The sequence below is a fragment of the Pangasianodon hypophthalmus genome, chromosome 10, assembly GCF_027358585.1.
Source record: "Pangasianodon hypophthalmus isolate fPanHyp1 chromosome 10, fPanHyp1.pri, whole genome shotgun sequence".
In the NCBI taxonomy this organism is placed as follows: domain Eukaryota; kingdom Metazoa; phylum Chordata; class Actinopteri; order Siluriformes; family Pangasiidae; genus Pangasianodon; species Pangasianodon hypophthalmus.
The window spans coordinates 3,264,342-3,285,567 of NC_069719.1; the positions used below are offsets into that span (position 1 = coordinate 3,264,342).

The following is a 21,226-nucleotide window of genomic DNA, read 5'->3' on the forward strand; positions in this document are numbered from 1 at the left end:
AACGCATTTTCAATAGTTTAATCCTGAAATGAAGCAGTATGTATAAATCTGTATAAATCTAATTTTAGTAACTATTATTCTAACTGCTGGAGTATGAGAAAGAAAGAAAGAAATCAGTTTTATGTGTTTAACTGGCTGCTGATTCAATATGAACACTAAACAGATATATATAAAGTAAGAAAGAAAGAAAGAAAGTGAGGAAGAAAGAAAGAAAGCAGTTGTATGTCTTTAACTGGCTGCTGATTCAGTATGAACAATAAAACGGAGATGAAGTACAGTATAGTAGAGACAAAGTATAGTATAGTAGGGATATAGTATAGTATAGCATAAAAGTGAGGAATACACTACAGTGCAGCCATATAGGATGTGTATAGATACTATAAGTATAGTATATTATAGTGTAGTATAGTATAGTATAGTATAGAAGTGAGGAATATACTCCAATGCAGCTGTATAGGATGTGTATAGATACTATAGGTATAGATATAGATATAGATATAGTATAGTATAGTATAGTATAGTATAGTATAGAAGTGAAGAATATACTCCAATGCAGCTGTATAGGATGTGTATAGATACTATAAGTATAGTATAGTATAGTATAGTATAGTATAGTATAGAAGTGAAGAATATACTCCAATGCAGCTGTATAGGATATATATATGTATAGTGTATAGATACTATAAGTATGTATAGTGTATAGATACTATAGGTATAGATATAGATATAGTATAGTATAGTATAGAAGTGAGGAATATACAATGCAGCCATATAGTATAGATATAGTATAGTATAGCATAGTATAGTATAGAAGCGAGGAATACACTACAGTGCAGCCATAAAGGATGTGTATAGATACTATAGATATAGTATAGTATAGTATAGTATAGAAGTGAGGAATACACTACAGTGCAGCCATAAAGGATGTGTATAGTATAGTATAGTATAGTATAGTATAGAAGTGAGGAATACACTACAGTGCAGCCATATAGGATGTGTATAGATACTATAGATATAGTATAGTATAGCATAGTATAGAAGTGAGGAATACACTACAGTGCAGCCATAAAGGATGTGTATAGATACTATAGATATGGTATAGTATAGTATAGTATAGTATAGTATAGTATAGTATAGTATAGTATAGTAAAGTATAGTATAGAAGTGAGGAATATACTCCAATGCAGCCGTATAGGATGTGTATAGATACTACAGATATAGTATAGTATAGTATAGTATAGTATAGAAGTATAGAAGTGAGGAATATACTCCAGTGCAGCCGTATAGGATGTCTATAGATAGTGTATAGATAGTGTATGTACTGTAGAGCTGAGAGTGAGGAATGTAAGACTGGACAGGAGTTTAAATAATATTTTGTTACTAAGGGAATATAAATAGTTCTTGCTGGTGGACTCAGACTTCTTCACTCTGTTGTGACTCAACTCCTCCAGACGCTCTACTGCACAATCCCCACCATGAACACTGTGTCATGAACAGGAATTTCTGCATTTCTGCAAATCCAACAACTCTGCACTCTTAATCTCAGCTAAGTAGCTTTAGCACTCAGGCTTATCTTGGCAAGGTGGATAAAACCGTAATCAAGTTTTTCACATACCTGGCAATAACATCCACATGCAAACATCTGCACAGATTGTGACAGAGCACAGAAAAAAATCAAGAAATAGGAGTTCATCTAAAAATACGTCCATTGCTAACAAAGAAAGCAGCAACCCCGTATCATGCTCTTTTTAGCATATCGCTAGCTGGTTTCCATGTTGTGTATTCATCTTTATAATAAATAAATCATCTTTAACGGCATCTAAGGAGATCACAGGTTAATTTTTATTTTGGTTTCCTACATTACCCACAATGTCATTTGACTACCTACTAATAGCGGTGTGCTGGGGTTTAGCCCTCGCTTCATCTCTACCTAAGGAGGGCGATGCAGCGGCACTTTAGCTTTCTGACGTTTAATGGATGATTTAGTAAATAAAATGACAGCATTAGGCTGATAATTAGCTTTGGTTATGGCTAATTTGCATGTTATTAGCATGTTAGAAACACTATATCAGTAGGAAAGGAAACCTGAGTAGAGTACATGCATAAGATTTCCTGAAGCCACAGTTAACTATGTGTCAGTCAGGAATTATTCATAACCTCTCAGGAAAGCAATTACATCTCTGACTAACTCCATGTGCAGGATGACAAGCTTTCCAATTTCCCAGCATTTAAAACCCTCTAACTAATGTCAAGGGTCTGCGGTTACCTGAGATGAGAGACGGGCCTTCTTAAACATTACACTGGAACAAAAGGTTCCTGACAGCCATGTTATACCTTTAATTACACTCACAAGCACAAGTGAACAATTTCAGCATGGAAAAGAGATAAAGACGTGTACGTGTGTGGATTTCTCTATACATAATGCACTAAAGCACTGATCAGAGATCAGCCAAAACATGTGTATTATAAACCTCATGACTGCAGAGCTGGAGCATCTTCATCATCTGCTTTCACTTTTGACCAAATTTATGAAATGGGTGAAACTTCTACTAAAGTAACTACAGCCTACTTCTTAAATACAGAACCACACATTCTTATGTTTCTGCATTTCAACAAGAAAAAGAGAATGATTTATCTTTGTGCTTTTGTAACAAAACGAAAGGATAAAGGAAAAGGAATTTCTGAATAAAATATATGAAGATTGAAGAAAAAGAGAAAAATCTAAAAAAGAAAGAAAGAAAGAAAGAAAGAAAGAAAAAGAAAATAGAGATACAAAGAGAGGGAATAACAGAAAAAAAATACAGAAAGAGAAAGGAAGGAAGAAAGAAAGAAAAACAGAAAGAAAGGAAACAACTAAAACAGCAAAATATGATAGAATAAAAGAAAAATAAAAAAGAATAAAATATGACAAGCAGACAGAGAAACACAAAGAACATAAAGACAAAAACGAAGAAAATGAGAAGTAGAGAACAAAGGAAAAAGAATAAAAGATATGCAGATAGAAGAAAAATAAAGAAAAAATCTTAAAAGAAAGAAAGAAAGAAAAAAATACGAAAGAACACAAGAGACAGAAGTTAGAAACATTATATATATATATATATATGTACACTGATTGGCTGCTGATTTAGTAGGGACACTACATAGCCCTGAAATGCAGTGTTTAGGACAGAGCCATAAATCAGGTAAAGTGTGTTTATGCTGAGGCTCTGAAACACTTGAGCTGGACAGAAATGTAAGAGAAAGAAGAGAAAGGGTGGAGCAGGGAAAGGGTGGAGCAGGGAAAGGGTGGAGCAGGTACCTGAATAAATCTCTCTGCTCTTCAGCCTCATCAGCCACCGTTTCAGACCTGCAACAGCATCAACAAGCAGGTGAGAAACACACGGTCACACGGGCCTGCGGTCAATCAGCTGCTCTCTGTCCAGGTCACTTAGTCATGCTGATCTGAGAACAGTCTCTATAATGTGTTTTATACAGCAGTTACTTCCGGTCCACTAATCTGATTGGTTGTGTGGCGTCCCAAGAGTGCTTACATTTCCTATAACCTCACTGGGACGTTTCACTGTGTGTGTCACGCCGCTCGTCTGTGTTTGCCACATAAACTTCCACTTCCTGCTTCGAAAGAGTTACTACAGTAGAGTTAGTGACATCATCAGTGGACATGGCAAACGATACATTTTTTTTCACAGGGACTGAGAGGATTTACGTTTTTTTTAGCCAACAAAAATGCAGCTTTGTCAGGATCTATTTCCATTAGCGGAGCAATAATAAACAAAACATTTGTCCATACTGTGTCTGAAATATCCCTAACTCTATATTAATTTCTTGTTTATAGAACAGTTGTGTAAAAGCAATACAAATACACTCACAATCATGTGGTTATACTGAATGTCAGCACAGCTGTGATTACGTACGTAGTGATTACCCACGGCCCAATCATAACTGTGCTGATATTCAGTATAACTGCACTCGAGTTCGTTAAATCGTCCTCATATTGATATGAAAGATGCAGGTATGATCAAGAGGTCATGGATGATTGATGGTAAAGTTAAAAATCACAATTTTATCATTTTTAATAGAACCAATTACCTAAAAAGATGCAGCATTTCCACCATTTCAGTTTTTTCCCCTGATTTTGTACCTAATTTGGTCTTGGCAAATCATCAATGACCTTGACAGAAAGCGAGAACGCTGAGAGAGTCGAGTGAGATGGGGAGAAGGGGCGGGGCTTCTAGCTTTTATTTACATATTTTTGAGTGATAACTCACACTAGCGAACCCTGACGTTAAACTGCGGAACTCCAACGCAAAATGCGTAAAGGCGTGGTGATAGACTGGTGATATAATCAGAGTAAACGTCACTGGACATCGTGGCAGTGTAATAACGTGTAAAGATGATTAAATCGTTATATTACACAAGCCTAGATTAAGGGATGGATTGCAGGGAGATATTCATCTCTGTGTCTATGTAAACACTTATTTACAGTACATTTATGCTTCTTCTTTAACCATGTGTTTGTGTACTGTCATTTCTCCCTCCCTCAGAAAGCATCATCGCCATGCCAACACTCTGGCACTGTCACCTGCACACCATCACAATGTCAGAGTGTGAGTGGCGTTTTGGGACCGGTGCTTGATCAGACAGGTGTGTGTGTTTGTGTGTGTGTGTGTATGAGTGACAGGCATCTGCGTTTACCTGACTTCCTATCTGGCAAGATACAGCAATGCTTCTGCAGTATGCTCGGTAGCACCTGTTGAGGAGGAGAAGAGAGACATGAGAGATGTTAAAATAAGATAGAGAGAGAGAAAAAGAAGTGGAGAAGTACAGAAGCATGAATGCACTGTAAATGAACACCAATTAGAGAGCAGGTTTCAGTACATTAAATCTCTGCCAGGTATTTTTTTCAAAACTCTGCCTGTGTGTGTGTGTGTGTGTGTGTGTGCGCTCAGCCTCCATGTGTGAAATAGTGCGGATGCTGCGTGGGCGAGGAGCTTGATAGTGAAACTGCCTTTATGTGGAGGGAGATGAGCCAAAGAAACAGAGTACAACCAGATCTCGACTTTCTAACAGAAACTCAGTGAACATTACTGTCACAATACATCTACACTACCTTCAACAATCATTAAACCATTACATCATTGCACACCAGAGTCATTCACAAAGAGGCTCCCAGGTAGGAGGCGTGGCCTCTGTGTCTGTCTGTCCAAGTGAAGGAGGCATGGCCTTTACTGCTCTCAGTATCAGTGAAAAAAGCATGGCTTGTGTACCTGTCCATCCCACTAAAGGAGCTGCAGCATTTATCCTGTCTCTCCCAGTGAAAGAGGTGTGGCCTCTGTACCTGTCAGTTACAGTAAAAGAGGAGTAGCCTCTGTACCTGTGAGTCACAGTAAAAGAGGTGTGGCCTCTGTACCTGTGAGTCACAGTAAAAGAGGTGTGGCCTCTGTACCTGTGAGTCACAGTAAAAGAGGTGTGGCCTCTGTACCTGTGAGTCACAGTAAAAGAGGTGTGGCCTCTGTACCTGTGAGTCACAGTAAAAGAGGTGTGGCCTCTGTACCTGTGAGTCACAATAAAAGAGGTGTGGCCTCTGTACCTGTGAGTCACAGTAAAAGAGGAGTAGCCTCTGTACCTGTGAGTCACAGTAAAAGAGGTGTGGCCTTTGTATCTGTCAGTCACAGTGAAAAAGGTGCGGCCTCTGTACCAGTGAGTCACAGTAAAAGAGGTGTGGCCTCTGTATATGTCAGTCACCGGAAAGAGGTGTGGCCTCTGTAGCTGTGAGTCACAGCGAAAAAGGTGTGGCCTCTGTATCTGTCAGTTACAGTAAAAGAGGTGTGGCCTCTTTACCTGTGAGTCACAGTGAAGGAGGCATGGCCTATGAAGCCTATGTACATGAACCAACTCACGTTTAAATATGCATAACAAATAATTGCTTCACAATAGAGAGTAGGAAAAACTGGTGGCCCTCCCTGTCCACCTACCAACTACGAAATAAAAACTAATAGCCCAGACATGTAATCTTTTTGTCCTACGGACATGAGCTACTGATCTGTTCATCACTGTATTGGCTGTTTTTAATGTATTTTTCATACAGTGGATTGTTGACAATCTATTACAGATTAAATTACCTCTTGTATTAAATTACCTGAAGAGAAATACACCCCTAAATCACAGAGCAGCACAATGAAATACAGTGATGTGTGTGTATCGCAATGATCAAACTCAGCAATAATCCGATAAGCAATCATTAGTGCTTACACAGAGTCGAGAGCTGGCTCAGGCTGAGAAAGGAGACAAGAGTGAGAATGATAAGACAGAACATTAAGAAATGAAAAGCTAAGGATAAGGGCCCTGTGCTTGTGTGTGTGTGTGTGTGTGTAAATCCCTTGTATAATTTCACATTAACACCCAACAGTGAGGACACTGGTGGATAGAAAGCCATTTGTAATGCTCTGCTAAGCACAGATTCACTTGTTCCTCTACGAAAAAGAAAAATATAATGTACAAAACATCTGCTGCACCTTCTAAATGAGATACAGCTGAAAATTAGAGGCAGATGAGGCAACACAGCAGTGTTCTTCACTTTAACACGCTACAGGGACGGCTAAAGCACAGGTGATTCTAGGGTTTGAACCTTAGGAGGTTCAGCTCCCAACATCTACTCTCCATCTGCGGTGAAAGAGGTCTAAAGGGGTTTTCATGTCGGCTCATAAAGGTGCCAACAAAAGTGAAACTAGAGGGCGTCAGAAACATTTTGGCTTTACTTCTGAATCCCTGTTATGGTGTCCACTCACGTATACAGACGTTGGTGTCCACGTTCTTCTGTGTTTGAGTTTATTAAACTTTTTCAAATGTAAAGGGGAAAAATATGAAACTGGAATGAAACTGCCCTCTTGTTATCTATTTTAATCTATATTTTTAGATTTCTATTTGCACCTATTTATACATTTTACCTGCCGTTGTCACTGATTGAGCTAACTATAATTAGCCACCATTCAGCCTACTGGGGATTTGGAGAACTTCTGTGAAATGAAACACACAACAGACATGGATGTAAACATAAGAGTGTCACTCACTTCACCTCCCTTCTCTCACATATGCCTGTCTTTCTGAGTTATTCAACACATGGTTCAATATGAAACAATATTTATAAAACGTTATCTTTCCATTTCATCTGTCTGCAATTAAAGCTTTCTGGTTTCATGGAAAATTTTGAAAGCACTTTTTAACCCGCGACTTTATAATTCTATCATCAGATGTGCCCACTTGGGCATGAAAGCCATGAACTTGGCAACTCTACTCAGTCTCTCAGAGCAAGGATTGTAGAAAGCTTTGTGACACTTCAAAGCGGTGAATGCCATTTTGTCAGTTAAAAAGAAGAGATTACAAAATCGGAGGAATTTAACTAAATTGGAAAAAGAATGACTTAGCATTTCACAGGGACTGAGAGGACAGACAGCCGGGCTTCAGTAATTATTACACCCGATTATTCCTCTTCCATTATGTGTTCAGATAAACACACATACTTCTGTATTTTAATGTTTTTTCTTGTCTGTCATTTATTATTAAACTCATTAACTAGCTAATGAATGATCCTGACCTCATGCTAAATTTGTAGTTATTATAAAGTGTGAAAGTAATTTACCAAAAAAAAAAATAACCCTAACTTTAAAGTCATTCGCATAAATCCAAATTTGATGAATACGCAATATGGAAACACCAACAACCACATACACCATTCTCATCAGATAAACCAGTGGGTGATGTGTGGTCATTTTCCAGTTTTGGAACATGATGTGCCATGTGTTCAAACAAGAATTTGCAATATAGATTTCAGCTCTGATTCTCTCAAATATGTGCTACAGTGAGAATTTTCACACCAGCCTGCACACTCCAATTAATTCCCCAGAAGAAAAAAAAAAACATTTATGAAACGAAATTAAACTGATCTTAACTTTCCATAACTTTCATTCAAGCTGATTTGTCATAAGACCATGCTGTATAAAATGAAGCATGAAAGACTAGGATTTGAGTTTCAGAAGTTTAATTTCTGCAGTGACGTAGAAATAAAAAGTGTGCTAGAAACAAAATGTGTGCTAACCCTAACCCTTCACCAGGTTCTGACAGGTACTGGGGTGACACCTCCTTTACCAAGTTCTGACAGATACAGAGGTCACAACTCCTTCAAATGATTCTGGCAAGTACAGAGGCCATACCTCCTTCACTAGGTTCTGAAAGATACAGAGGCCACACCTCCTTCACCAGGTTCTGAAAGATACAGAGGCCACACCTCCTTCACCAGGTTCTGACAGGTACAGATGCCGCACCTTCTTCACCAGGTTCTGACAGGTAAAGAGGCCACAACTTCTTCACCAAGTCCTAAAAAACACAGAGGCCACTCCTCCTTTAGCAGGTTCTGACAGGAACAGAGGCCATGTCATTCTTCACCGGGTTCGGACCAGTACAGAGGCCACATCATTCTTCACCAGGTTCTGACAGGTACATAAGCCATGCGTTCTTCCTTCTGACAGGTATAGAGGACACACCCTCTTCACCAGGTTCTAACAGATACAAAGGCGCTGCCTACTTGCTAACTGTTCAAAGATGAAAGTTACGAAAACCATCCTTCATTAATTTCAATTCGTATTACCTTATATATATTACCTTATATATACTGATCAGCCGTAACATTAAAACCAGTGGCTGGTGAAGTGAATAACATTGTCTTCACAATAACATATTATCTCGCTACAGTGGCACCTGTCAAGAGATGGGATACATTAGGCAGCAAGGGAACAGTCAGTTCTCAAACTTGACATTTTGGAAAAAGGGGCAAGTGTAGGGATCTGAGTGACTTTGACAAGAGCTAAATTGTGATGGCTAGACGACTGGGTCAGAGCATCTCCAAAACAGCAGCTCTTGTGGGGTGTTTCCCAGTATAGAAAGGTGTCAGAACACACAGTGCATCTCAGCTTGCTGCGTATGGGGCTGCATAGCCGCAGACCAGTCAAAGTGCCCACGCTGCCCCTGTACACCACCAAAAGCGCCTACAATGGGCATGTGAGCATCAGACCTGGATCATGGAGCAATGGGAGAAGGTGGCCTGGTCTGATGAATCACGTTTTCTTTTACTTCATGTGGACGGCCGGGTGCGTTTGAGGAACATGACAAAGAGTTCAAGGTGTTGGCTTGGCTTCCAAATTCCCCAGATCTCACTTCAATCAAGCATCTGTGGGACGTGCTGGACAAACAAGTCAGATTCATGGAGGCCTCACCTCGCAACTTACAGGACTTAAAGGATCTGCTGCTAGTGTCTTTGTGCCAGATACCACAGCACATCTTCAGAGGTCTTGTGGAGTCCATGCCTCAACGGGTAAGAGCTGTTTTGGTGGCACAAAAGGGACCTACACAATATTAGGCAGGTGATTTTAATGTTATGGCTGACCAGTGTACATAATTGCACTTGATTTTAATTCATATGCACATTTGAGCGTTAGACAGACAAATAACTATAGTAGTTCAACTGAACGAGAGACTAACTCAGTGTTGGACAAATGAAGTCTTTAAAAAAAAGATCACCCTGACTTTAATCATTTCTAACTCTTCTTACAAATTTGCAATTGTTTGCAATCGCCATTAAATCACTTTTAATTCTTAAACACAGGTAACACAAAGTGGAGCGAAACGAATGCCACCCGAGCAGAATCGATCTCTGAGCTGCACTTTAGAGGCTCGGACCGCTTAAGAAACAAAAAAATTCTCAAACTGTCTCCTCCGCCAAAACTTCAGGACAGCCTTAGAATGCTAATCCGACTGCGGAAGCCTGAAAACCCGCAGTCCGAGCCCCGGTGGACAGAGAACAAGAAAAAAGAGAATGAGTTAGCGAGGAATAGAGACAGACCATAGAGTAATTTCACGCAAGAGTGCCTCCAAACTCCACCTGTCCAAACGGCACTGTGGAAAAACACAAACAATTTGTGCAATGGCAAAAGAATCATCTAGAACCCAAAGCCTCCATCTCCATGGATCATGGCGAATCAGTAACCCACTCCAAAGGTCCGACACACTTACAAAAGGTAACAATATAAGCAACTGACCTCCAGTTAAAGTGTACACATTGTGCAATTCAAAACTGAAGGGACAGTGCTTGTTTTTGCTGCATGCTCAAGTAGACATGAAAAGGATATTCATGGCAAGCAGGGATGAAGGACAAGGAATGAACATTTTGTATCGAGTCAATATTTATGATATGACTACGCTGATTCAGGCTACATTCCTGACTACACTGGCATCTCTGTATCACTAAAGTCTGATATCAATCAAAACTTTCATATATTAGATTGTCAATCATATTTAAACCATCCAGTAATTTAATACAATATGTTTTAGAGCTGTTTCAATGTGACACAATGTAGTGTAATACAAAAGAATGCGCTAGAACAGGACTTCTCAACCTTTGGGTTCGTGGTGGCTCTGGTGGTTCTTGAGATTGTGACGGAAATTTCAGTGGTACATTAAGTTTTACAAGCAAAAACTAATCTAATTAAAACAATTAATATTCCTACACACTGTAACCTCATAATTAAAAATTGATACAATTGACAGAATTACTCATGGGGCATGTCATGTGATAATACAGGCATTCCCAAACTAGGGGTCGTGACCTCAATTGAGGTCGCTTGATTTACAAATGGGATCACAAGAGAAACTCACAATCTCTTCTATTGTTTGATTCCTTTCTTTTACAAATATTTTGAAAGTTACTGGGAGCTGCATTCAATGAAGCCACATTTAAATGAAGAATGTACGTGCCATTTTCGCTTTTTCACTATCCTGTGTGATGTGGCTTTATATTCCTCCGGATGTATATAAGATACACAGTGAGTATGTGAATAATGTCGCTGGTGCAGCCACTGCTTCTGCACACAAAGAGATGTGCCCTTTCAAACACACTTCCTGACTTTTTGAAAAGCTGTGTCAAGACTGTGAATGTAAGTTCACTCGTTCCATTAGACTGGTAAAGCAGTGCAAGGATTATTCCTTTGGATTTTTAGTTACTTATTTTATCCATAGGCTACGTGTGATACTGACATAATAAAATGTTTAAATGCTACAGTAGACCTATATTATAAATCTGGAATTTAAAAAGTAAAGTACGGTGGTCAAGGCTTGAGGTCACGTAAAATTCATAATGTCCATTTGGGGTCATTTGCCAAAAACGTTTGGGAGCCCCTGCGATAATAGTTTTTAGCACATGAGAGTTAAACTCTAGGAAGGAAGTAGTAGAGATCATTTGTGTGTCTGGTGAATGTATGTAGTGAGTACAGTTAGCTTTCTTGGCTAATCTGCTAACGAAGCTAGTACAAAGCCAAGCATGTAACATATAAATCAATCAACCAATTTTCACACTGATTAGTGTGTTATTTATTTATTTATTTGTGTATAACTATTTGTTTATTTGCGTATAACTTTAGCAGCTATATATATATATATATATATATATATATATATATATATATATATATATATATATATATATATATATATATATATATATATGTACTGTAGCTACTCTCATTTCTAACTGGAACTAAAAAACGCTGGATAGTCTACAAACTCTGACACTGGAGACTCCTTCTATAAATGTCAAATAAACATCTCCTCACAGAACACTTCACCATATCAACGATTATACGTCTTTTTGCTACATATTTTTAAATAAACGTATCACTAGGTGTAGATTAAAAGCCCCTGTGAAAGAGCTGTTTCTTTAGAAATGATAAGATATTAGAACTTGCGCATTAATATAAACCCTTCTGATTTGCAGCTGCACTACTGTCAGAAAATTAATCAACACCTAATCAGTTAATCAGAATCCGTAATTGAACAGTGCTGTGGTATGAAGAACTCCAATGTAGCTTTATAAGACAAACCATATTGCCAAGTTACAAAGAATTAAGCACAGCCATAAAACAAAATTCCTAAAACTTGTGACAAAATTCAGACCTTCTTTTTCTTAAAAGAGAAATGTTGACGCGTACGCCGCATTAATATTTACACCATGTTCAGATGATGCATTGCCCATATGAAACGTGCAGACACATACAAATGAGGTTAACGCGTTTTCATAAATGGCTCATAAATATTTGCCAATACGTCGTGACGTATGGGACCTTTTCTTAAGCGCTGACAAAGGAGTTACTCTGCAGTAGTGCACTGCAGTATAACACTAGCTCCTGAAGTCCCAATGGGTGTAAAACAAACATGACATGTTATAATTACCCTTTTTTTGATCCACCTCTCTGCTAATATCCAAGGGGAAGGGTTTGGTGCATAGGATCTGACCAGTATATCTACTGTTTCTGCAATAAAATACATTGAAATATACTTTTCTGATACATTAGCAAGAAATGTTCTACTGAAACCAATATTTTTAAAATATCCAGCGTATTTAATCTTAATTACTATTAGCACTGATTTGTTTGTCAGATTTATAAATGCCTTTCATTTTTAACACTTTGATTTACACTTTCAAGGTCAGAATGATCCTGAAATAGGTTTTCCTCTTCATTACGGCACTGATTAAGATCCAGGCACATACAGTTTCATGTAGGAAAAGGTCGTTCAAGCTTTATTTCACTTTTGGTCGAAAAAACTTCAAATGGTCATTTGGATTGGAACAGAACATAAGGGTTAATGAAGCTGAAGAGCTCCTCTTCTCTCATGCCACACAATCTCGCTGTGAGAGGCCACTAAATTAAACAGCTACTGATAGCGAGAGACCGCCGAACAGATTAAATGAGCCGAAACAATGCAGGAGAACAAAATCTTCCACAAAGGCAGACAGTGTGAATACCATCCCTTCTGTTCCAGCCGTAAAGGCAAAATAAAATTTACACAATTTACACCAATGTTTAAGAAAGTTCATGAACATTTTTACCACAGCACTAATGAATTCTCAATTCTGATTGGTCAGAAGGTGTTGATCAGTTTTCTGTCAGTAGTGCAGCTGCAAATCACAGGTTTATATTAATACACTCGTTCGAATAAGTTATCGTTCTATATAGTATAGTATATCTTTACACAGGGACTTGTAAAAAAAAATTATATATAATCATATATATGGTGAAGCTTTTCTGTAAGTTTATTTCAGTAACTAAGGGTTTGATTATTTTCCTGTTACAGCATGACACCAAGTGTTTTATTGGACCAAACAATGTTTTTTGAGGTGAGTGTGCGACGATTTAAATGTTCAGTTTGTACACTGTAACTACATTTTGGATAAAGATTACTGTGTTTATTTAATTTTATCTAATAATTTTATTTTAAAATTATTTAATTTTAAAGTCAAAAGCAGTCGATCACCAAAAATTTATTTGAGTATAGTTTTACACTGAAATTACAATTTTCTTAAACATTTTCACTGAAATTCACATTTCTTGCCACATTTTTTACATGTGACTATTATTGCTAAATATGTATTTGAGCGCTGTTTTACAAAAAAAAAAAACCTTTTGTCACCATGAATGAAGTAGGTGGCATTTCATGCATGTTTGTCCAGTTTGGTTTACACACATGCAGATGTAGAAAAAGACAATATATCAAATTAGCACTTAAAATAATTGGTCATGGCGCATGGGTCTTTATTGTATTACTTGAAATTTTGTAAGAGCTTTAATCAGACATGTGCATGTAAATATCTACAGCAACAGCGTGCAACTATCTGATGTGTCATTTATTGTTACTTTTAATTCTACATTAATTCTGTTTTATCTTTAAAGACAAGTCGGACATATGAGGCATCCTTACACGCAGGTTCAGCAGGTGTGCTGCCGGAATGGTTTTCCAAGCCTTTATAAATGATTTCTGAATATAGGTTGGTATAGATGGGGTGTGTTTTTCTCACAGAGCAGTCAGGTTTAAACCACAGGAGCTAAACGGATGAGAGATCTGAACCTGTTTCTGTAATACACCTTGACTAGATGTCAATAAACATGATGCATTGATGGCAAAAAAAAAAAAAAAAAACACTGCTTGATTCAACACTGTTGCCTGTATTGGATGGATTGATGGATGAACGGATGGATGGCAGAAGGATGTATGACCTGGCTGGATGGATGGATGGATAGATAGACAGAGGAACAGTGAACAGATGGATGGATGGATGGTTGAATGAATGAAACAGGCTGAAGGATGACTAAAAGGATAGCTGTTGTAAATGACAGACTTACAGCTGGATGGACAGATGGATGGATGGCTGAACAATGGATGAATGGATAGACTGACAGATGAGTGCAGAGTTGATTTGATGGATTGACAGATGGATGGACAGCTGGCTGGATGTATGGATGGACAGATGGATGGATAGTGAGATGGACAGATGAACAGACAGATGGATGGAGGCATGGATGGATGGAGCGATGGATGGATGGATGGATCGTTGCTTTGGATAAAAGCATCAGCCAGAAGAGTAAAGGTATATAGTGTATGTGTGATGGATGGACAGAGAGACAGATGTTATTAACGCTTTAAAGCCAGGTTTATACTTGCGTTTATGCTTGTGTGCACATGGTGCAGTAGCAGCCTATACAGCGGGGGCGATATAGCGTGATGCGACAGCACGGAGATGTTTTCCTTCTGACGCGCCATCTAGTGGATATGACTTTTAAATCCCTAGACGTACACATGCAGGTGTGTATGTGAACAACACACACACAAAGTGACAGCCCAAAGGAAATTACCTTGTTACAGCATTCAAGGGAACATAGAGGAAAATAAACAAAAATAGGACACAGAATAAATCCAGTCAGGAAAAAAAATAAATAACAAACAAAATAAACTGCAGAGAAAATTGAATTATATGAAGTCCTGAACAAGTTGTTTGAGTCTCGAACGTCTGTTTTTGCCATTCAGACTCATTTTCTTCTCCCCATGTCTCTCCCCTCTATAAGTATAAAACCTTTTCCTTTATTCACGTTTCTTCTTTTATTTCTCTCCTGCTCACTCATTTTCTCTTACAGTCCCTCTCTCTCTCTTTCTCTCTCAAACACACACACACACGCACAAACACACAATTTCCACAGAAGCCTTTTGGTTTATCCTCCTTAAACAGAGCACTTAATTGAACACACTGTTGCTGCCTTGATCAGGCTTGAAAAGCACATCAAAAAAGCTTTGTGTGTGTGTGTGTGTGTGTGTGTGTGTGTGTGTGTGTGTGTGTGTGGTGTTACTACAATTTTGTATGAGACGCAGGTAGATTGTTGAAGTGAGAAACTTTCTAAAAGCTCTTCACTAAGTGCATCCTCGTTTAGCATATAGTCATTAATGGCCTTGTCCCAAATCATTATCCCATTTAGCCATTTAGAGGAGTAATGAGACTTCCTGTGGATAAAAAGCAGAGAACTTTCTGAAGATTTCAGGTTTTGTGAAATAAGTACAGTGCGGTCCAGACGTGTGTTCACTGTCGTTTTACTTAACATGTCTGATTTAGGCCATCAAGCCTCCAGGAGGCTCTGAATGTTGCATGTGCTTAGGGTTGCAATAGACATCTACTTTATAAATGGTAAAAACTGGATCTAAAATGAATACAAATAAAATTGGATTCATGAGTCAATAGACAATTTAAATTGTAGGCCATTTAAAAAGAACATTATGGATTATGGATTATACTGTGGAAAAACTAAGAAGCTGATTGGTTATTGCTTCATATATCACAGCCCTGGTGCATTCTCCATTCTGATTGGTCAAAAGGCGTTGATTACTTTTCTATGGCAGCAGTAATAGAAATCTGATATTAGTGCAGCTGCAAGTCACAGGTTTCATCACATCATCCTGTTGTGTTTTATTCCTTACTTCAACCATGGTCATGGGAAAAAGAAAAATTCTTAGCAGGCGTGTATACATGCACAAATGTGACACAAACACTCCACTGAGCAGAGTTTTATTTGTAGAAGTATGAGGGTTTGTGCAGCACAGTACTTATTGCTTTTTTTATTTCACCTCAAAAGGACTGTATGTCTGTAGATGCTAGATATTTTTTTATCAAAGCCATTTATACACTGCTCTGCTCATCTCACTGAGGGTGCCAATAGTTCTGGAAGATGCTGCATCAGGTGTTAGTACTACCTCAGGAACATTGCAAAACTCCAGCCAATTCTGACAAACAGCTCTCTCTCTGTTCTAATTTTTCCTTTTCGCTAGATTGTTGTAATTACCTGCTTAGTGTCTCCTCTTGTCTATTCATCATAACCAACAGCTTATATACTGATATTCTGGCTGATATTAATAAGTTCTGTGAAATTGTCAGCATTGCTGCATCATGTTAGCATTGTGTTGGATTTTATTGCCTTGTGAATCACTTTGTGAGTGAATTTCGAAGTGTAAAGTGGCATATAAATAAAGAGTTGTGTGCTTGTGTGCTTGGTACGTAGCATGTGATGACTATCAGTAAAGATTTGTTTAACTATAACTATCACTGTGGTTGTAATTTCTGACCATTCAGAACAGTATTGGTTGATACAAAAACAGAAACTTTAGCTTCTTAAAATGATCAGTATCAGTGAAAAACCGTACTTTTACGTTCAGCATTGGACTCATAATGATTTATCACATTTATTCAGCAAATGGGAACAAAATTGTTCTTGTATTTCATCATTTCATTACATTTAATCAAAGGAAGAGCTTTTCTTACACCCTGTACATTCAAGCCAAAATTCCTTCAAACGTATTTCTGTCTGAGTTACAATATGACTGCTCCGTAGTCACGGTAATTAATCGGATAATTTAAACGCATAATAGTAACTGAATTAAACTTAAATACATTTACTGATCATTATTATTATTATTATTATTATTATTAGTATTATTTAATTAATAGAATTCATTATTATTAATCGTAGTCTAAGCTCCCCAACATCTTAGATCAGAGGTGTTAAAGTCATTTCAGGTAACGGGCCTCATTACACTCAGTCCAACAAGTGGGCCAGACCAAAGATATCAGTCTAGTGATGAATAACACTTCAACACGTCGAGGTCTGACTTTAATCCCATCATCTCGGCTTGGTCTTTTAGATATTAAGGTTATTGTAAAGTGCTTCAGGTTCAGTCTGTTAGATGAATTAATCAGTGGAGGTAGCATAACAAATGATCCGTGCTAAAAATGAGGAGTTGAAAGGTCATGTTAAAGGTCTTTTTAATGATTTCAGCTTATTGCTTTACCTAAACTCTATTATTACAGTATGTAGATGTCTGGCTGGTGAGTTCACCTACTCCTCACACACACACACACACACACACCTTTCTGAATCATCCTTACATTCTCTGCTACTCCGCTTGGCTCCAGTTAGATGCTTGAATACACACACACACACACACACAAAATCACACACCTTGGCTTTGTTCATTCATCCATTCTGTGGACCTGTAGAGCGGCTCAGAGAGAGCACTTTCACACGCCTGCATTATAAATAAGAAGAACACTTCACAGCCCCTCTCTCTCTCTCTCTCTCTCTCTCACACACACACTCTCTCTCTCACACACACACACACACACACACACACACACACTTTCTGAGGACCTATTATTGACATAGTGATTACAGTATCTAATTAACACTATGCTGACATCTAACCCTGTCCTTATCCTTATCTTCAGAAACCAGAAGAAACATTTTGTCTTATTTCATGTGAGGACATTTGACATTGTGCTATCATTGTGAGGACATTTTGGTCCTTTCTGGTCTTCACAAAGTGATAAATATGTGTATTCGCTCACACACACACACACACACACACACTATCATACGCCTTGCCTTTGTTCATTCGTCCATTCGGTGGACTTGTGAGAGCATTGCGGTGGACGCTGCGGTGGTCGTTCTCACATGTCTGCATTTTAAATGGAAGGACACTTCCCAGCCTCTCTCTCTCTCTCTGTCTGTCTGTCAATCTTTCTCTCTCTTTCTCTCTCTCTGTCTTTCTCACACACACATGCACACACACAATTTTCCATAGAGGACACTCTGTGTCAGAGCAACAGTCCAGAACTGGACCAGCACGCTTCTTTCATACAGGGGGATCCATCATGTCCAGGATAACGGGCATGCGATGTTGTGTTTCTGCACTGATGTGTATGTGTAAATGTGTAATGTGTGTATTATGGTGTGTTGAACGTCCCATATCCTTAGGCAAATGTCCCCTCTGTGCACTACATACATAATTATAAATTTGGAACTGCATGTACTTAATGTCTACTTAGTTTGCATAAAAAACAGCTAGTATACACTGCATAGTTCTTTATACAAGCTGCAGCATGTTAGTAGTGTGTGTTCTTATACAAATAACGAGCAATTCATACAAAGGCAATACTCATCATTTTGAAGTTTTACTGTCTAATTAACTAGTGTGCACTGAATAATTATTCATATCTACTGTATCCAGTCTCTCTACTTTCTCTATTTTGGAGTTAATAAGGCAAAAAAAAAAAAACCTTAACTTATCACGTTAAAGAGAAATTGTAAAGAGCAAGACTTATGCTACATTCCACGTACCTTAGAAGGTGGGAAGTCAGAGCTTGGAATTACAGCATTTCTGACTTTCATGCGCATAGAAAAAAAAAACCACATACACCCCCATGTTTGTCCTTTGTTAGGTACAAGCTAGCCAACTAACTGTGATAAGTGATGAATAATTTCCTCCACAAAACAAAACAGTGGACTGTCTGGATATAACAAGTGATCATGTCTGTATGTTGATTGACCTAAAGCAGATACTTGTATATACAGAATAACTCATTTAAAGGTAAAAAGTGCTACTTTGTTTACTGCTGATGCTGTGAGCAGCCATTTTGATTTGACGTTACTTGCTGAACTCGTGGTTGACGAGACTGTCCCGAGTGTTCGAGTAGGAATTCCAAGTTACGACGTTTAGTCAAATGCGGCATCAGTTACAGCTTTACCTCTGACTGTTATAAAGCACTGACACTGGAGGCTCCTTCCATAAGTGTTAGAAAGCTGCACCATATCAACAATTATACATTTTTATTTGTTAAACAGCACGTTTTAAAATCTGTTTATTTATTTCCTAGTGAATGAATGAATAAATGAAGGACGAATAACGAGTACTCTGTGTATTCTGTCCAATACACCGTTTGTACGACTGCAATGGAAATTAGACGATAATTTAAATTATTGGTGATTGAATTAAATAAATAAATGAGCAAATGTATACATTTCAGTTAAATTTCATTTCTATTGTGCTTTTACTATCATGAGTCTCAGCATATTAAGTACTAATTGTACACAGCAGAGTATGCATACTCCGTATGTGTTCAGTATATGTAGTACGTATATATCAGTGAATCAGCTACTACATATGCTTTCCATAGTTATTTCTTCATAATTGTGTATACGTACTTGTGTGTACACTGTATATTTACTATGCAGTACGAATAAGTATTCCTGCACACTAACTGATGCTTCCTCAACACATACTAACTATACAGAAGTATACAAACTGTGTTTAGCAGCTGCATAATAGCTGATGCTGCACTTTAGCTCGTAGATGCTGCAAGTCGACATGTCCGCTACATCTTCCTGATCTTCCTTCTTGCTCTGTGAATGATGTGTTACACTTGTCGTTACACTGCTAGTGTGATTTGTGGACTGGATTATGTAACCTGTTTACACGTTCTTCCTCAGATTGTTTTTAGGAAGCAGTTCAGGCTAGGTCATGCTGTGATCTCACTCTCTCTCTCTCTCTCTCTCTCTCTCTCGCATTTTAGAGGCCGGTTTTTTCCCGTTCTCTCATCTTTCTTGTCCTCGCTCATTCATCTCTCTTCATCCCTCATCCTCATCTCTTCCATGTGCACGCACTATTCTGCATCTCGCACACAAAAAAACCAGACTACTCCATCTCCTTTCCTTCCTTTCTTCTCTCTCTCCCTCTCTCTCTCTCTCTCTCTCTCTCGCTCGCTCTCTATCTGTCCATCATCGTCCAGGCACTGAAGCGGTTCAGTGGGACCGAGTCCAGCGAGCGCCGCTCTGAACCCCTGCAGAGGAAACATCTTTTTCCTTCTTCCTTTTATTTGAAATGCCATGCTGTTATCCACTTTTCAATTTTGTACACTGGATCTGCATTAGACTGGATTTTATTCCACTGATATCTTTTATACCATGAATGTACGTAAATCTTGCACAGGACGCAACCTGTCTTAAAGCACATCATCACACCATTCATATTTTGCATACCTTGGCAACAGAGTCTTGCAAACGTCAGTATCGGATCCGTATCAGTTATAGGACAATATTTAGAGGTCATCGACTGATTCAATATTCAATGCACAATTCATTTAAACCATTTCTGAACCAAACCTGCATGCATAATACAAGAAATGTACAGGGTTGTGTCTCAGTGAAGCACTCTGATGAAGCCTAATGAGACTGAAATGAGAGTTAGCTCAACTTTGGTGCAAACTTCTGCAGAATTACATATCCACTTTTACAATATCTATTATTATTATCCAAAAAGTGTAAGTTATATTATGCTTAGTGATCTACAATAAACTACTTTATCCTAACATTATAAGCTTTCCCCTTCCTGTTTTATGCACAATTTAAAAACGCAGCAGTTTTTTTTATTTTCCTAAATTTAATCCTCATGCATCCAAACTGTATGTGCACATGCATAAACTGCTGCAGCGCGCTTGTGTGTGTGTGTGTGTGTGTGTGTGGAGTGAGTGACAAATGCAAGCTGCACACCAACCTTTTTCAACGCTGACATTATAGGCGATCCAGTATATTTTCCCGTGGCTTCCCCCTTTTTTTCACATGCTGAAGACGTGGGGAAGTTTGCACAGCTTGCGTGCACGCGGGCGCGCGTCCCCGTGCGCGTGCTCGGTAGATGCTGAGGTGCGCGCGCACTGGTCCTGATGCTGAGCAACCTTCGCTGTCAAAACTCCCCCACAAACTCCCCCCTCCCCATCCGTATTTCTGCAAACCCCGCCTTCCTGATCTAGGATTCGCACAAACTTTATACTGGAAGCTGTAACGACAATAAAGAATATTAATAAATATAAGTCTAGAAATATGAATGAATATGAATAAATACAAAACAAATCGTATATATTTAGTCCTCAAGTTTCCTTTTCGTTAGTACTATAACTGAAGGATTCTCAACCGTCCAATCAGAACGTTTTTTTAGACACTATTATCCAATCACATTTCAGGAGGCGGGATTTTTC

At 38.4% G+C, this 21,226-nt stretch overlaps 1 long non-coding RNA gene across 1 annotated transcript; it reads right to left on the reverse strand.

The window, feature by feature from the left end:
• Positions 1-3,010: 3,010 nt before the first annotated feature.
• On the reverse strand, positions 3,011-20,916 carry LOC128319148 (uncharacterized). Its single transcript, XR_008302558.1, has 3 exons — positions 20,749-20,916; positions 4,693-4,747; positions 3,011-3,346 (listed from the first exon to the last, which is right to left on the reverse strand). It is a non-coding gene; the product is annotated as an uncharacterized LOC128319148 (long non-coding RNA).
• Positions 20,917-21,226: the final 310 nt, after the last annotated feature.